General features: G+C 50.4%; 1 pseudogene; it reads right to left on the reverse strand.

The window, feature by feature from the left end:
• Window positions 1–2,095: 2,095 nt before the first annotated feature.
• LOC102858789 lies at window positions 2,096–2,460 on the reverse strand (annotated as a pseudogene).
• Between the last annotated feature and the right edge of the window lie 323 nt (window positions 2,461–2,783).

A 2,783-nucleotide genomic window follows, 5' to 3' on the forward strand; every position in this document is an offset into this window, starting at 1 on the left:
CAGGGACCTGGAGCGAGAGTGCAGCTCTGCCCGGCTCCTCAGTTGTGCTGCGGTCCCCCGCTCCACTTTCCTCTACCTCCTGCCTCTTGGAGGATAAAAGGACCACGCCTCACGGAAGCTCCCCACTCGTATGATTGGGCCATGGCAGAAGTAAGGGTGTGCCATCTCACCCTTAATTCTTTTGCCTCAGATCGTAGGAATCATTACACCGTTGCCACATTACATCCAAGACACTGAGAACCACGGCTCAACCAAGCAAACCATTTTGGCGGGACCATTCAATTCTAAAGTGGTAGACTGGTTTGTCTAGAGAAATGCGTGCTGCTGTTCGGTACCATCAGGTCCAGACCAACTCATAGCTCACTGTCCACAGGTTTTCCGAGGCAGTAAATCCCATGGGAGACCTCAGTGGTAAGGAACTGCACTGCCAACCTAGAGGTCCTTGGTTTGAATTCACCAGCTGCTTCATGAGAGAAAGATGAGCACTTTCCTATCATGATTTACAGCCTCGGAAAAACAGCTAGAAGGTCAGCTATGAGTTGGTTGTGACTCGATAGCGCATGCCACCACGACGTATGTATATCTGTGATGGCCTTTGCACTGTGGTGGTGTCGAAGAGTGCTGAATAGCCCATGAACTGCCAAAACTACACCCTGGAGAAGGTGCAGTCAGAGTGCTCCTTCAAGGTAGGAATGGTGACGTTTCCTCTTGCTTTGGGCATGTTGCTAAGAGGGGCCATTCCTTGGAGAGGGACATCGTGCTTAGAAGGGTGGGAGGGCGATGAAGGAGAGACTCCGAACCAGATGGACTGACAGTGACTGCAGCACTGGGCTTAAAGGTGGCAGAGATTGTGAAGATGGCACAGGATAGGACTGGGTTCAGAGCTTTCATTATTAGGGCAGCTGTGAGTCATACTTGGGTAGACAGCACCTAGGAACATGGTGGCCTAGTGGGTAAGGGATTGCACTACCAACTCTAAGGCAAGTGGTTCAAATCCACTAGCTGTAGGATGGGAAAGAGGGAATCTCTTGTGTAATTTACCAGCCTCTGAAAACCCACTGAAGGGTCAGCTGTGAGTTCATTTCAACTTGAAGGCACATAACAACAGCTGTCTCTGTGTGTGAGTGTGGGGAGTGCATGTGTGCAGCAAAGCAAAAAGACCAGCAGCTGGAACCCTGCAGCTGGGTCTCAGAAGCACTGGGGATTGAGGGCTCGCAGTCTGATGCATCAGACTGCAAGGTCGAGTCTGGAGGTCATGAACCAGACACCAAATTAGACAAAATTCTTTTTGCCAGAGTTCAGATACCCCTAAGGTAACCGTTTCTCAGATCAGGCTGGGCAGAGCCAGGGTTCAAACATACTCAATGCAGGCCACACCCCCAAGGCAACCCAACCCCTTCCTCAGATCAGGCTGGACAGACCTCACCTCTACTCCTGCCCCATGAGCATCAGAGGTTACACACAGGATAGCTACAGCAGTAAGAACCATGGCGACATTGACGTGATTTTAACCCTCACATGACAGCCCAAGTCACAGCACACTGGGGCACCTCCTGTAATTAATATATGTTGTTAAGTACCATGGAGTTGGAATTGACTCAGCGGACCCTCCAGTGAGTTCAGAGGCGGTGAATCTCACAGGGTGAGACTGCTCATTTACTTCTTCTGTGGAGCAGCTAGTGGATTCAAAGTACCTAACTTTGGGTTGACAAGGCAACTCCACACACTGAGCCACCAGCACTCCCTAGTGTCACACAGGTTGTTGTTAGGTACTGCCGAATTGGAACAGACTCATAGCTGACCCTCCAGCATTTTCATACTACCGTCCAACATACGGTTGTTGGACTGTATGTTTCTAGAGAAAACTGTACCATAAAACTTGCCAGAGCTACTCCTCATAAGGCCTCCCTAACCTGTGTGACCTCAACTACACCTGCAGAGGCTGTGTGCCCACACAAGGACACCTGCCCAGGCTGAGCACTCCAGCACATCTTTCAGCAGGCTCCCATACAGCCCCAGATAGCATTGTTTCCCAGGTTTGCAGTGTAATTTTGAGGATACTTTTTTTTTTTTTTTAGAAAAGGCAAGTTACTTTTTATTGACATGGAAGCGGGCTCTGTAGTAAAGCCCCTTTGGGTTTAAGAGCATATTTCTGTTTCCTTCTTCCTGCAATTTCTGCTGCTCCCTGAGCTGCCATGCCTGTAATCCAGCTTCCATTTCCTGTGAGCAACACCACTCGTCTTGCAAACTTCTCGCTTTGGGCTTTTCTTCGAAGCTGGCCGTTCATTGGAGGAGCAGGCCGACCATCCATGTACCAGTCTGGACGCTCTGGAAGGGGCCCGGACCTGGAGGGGTTGCAGCCAAACTTTGCTGGAGCTGCCAGTGACTGCCAGCCCGAGCCAACGCGCTGCAGTGTAGCCTCCGGACACTGGACAAAAGCAGAGTCACCGAAACAGCCATGAAGCAGTGGAGGGCGAGGATACATTTTCTAGTCATGTTGTTACATGCTGTCAAGTCGCTTGTGACTCAACCTTTTGTACAATAGCCTTGATACCGGCTCTAGCTTGTGCCAACCTTATTGTCTCTGACATACCTACTCCCATTAACCCAGCCACTGAATCAATTCTTCTCATCAAGGCTCTTACTCTCCTGCATTGTCCCTCCCTGCTCCCAAGCATGATGTCCCTCTCCAAGGACTGGTCCCTCCTTGCAACATGCCCAAACTATTGCAAATGAAGCCTTAGAACCTTGCCTCCAAGGAGCAGCCTGGTTTCACCCTCTCT

The sequence above is a fragment of the Elephantulus edwardii genome, unplaced genomic scaffold (genome assembly GCF_000299155.1).
Source record: "Elephantulus edwardii isolate Elephantulus edwardi_28Jun2011 unplaced genomic scaffold, EleEdw1.0 scaffold00127, whole genome shotgun sequence".
In the NCBI taxonomy this organism is placed as follows: Eukaryota; Metazoa; Chordata; class Mammalia; order Macroscelidea; family Macroscelididae; genus Elephantulus; species Elephantulus edwardii.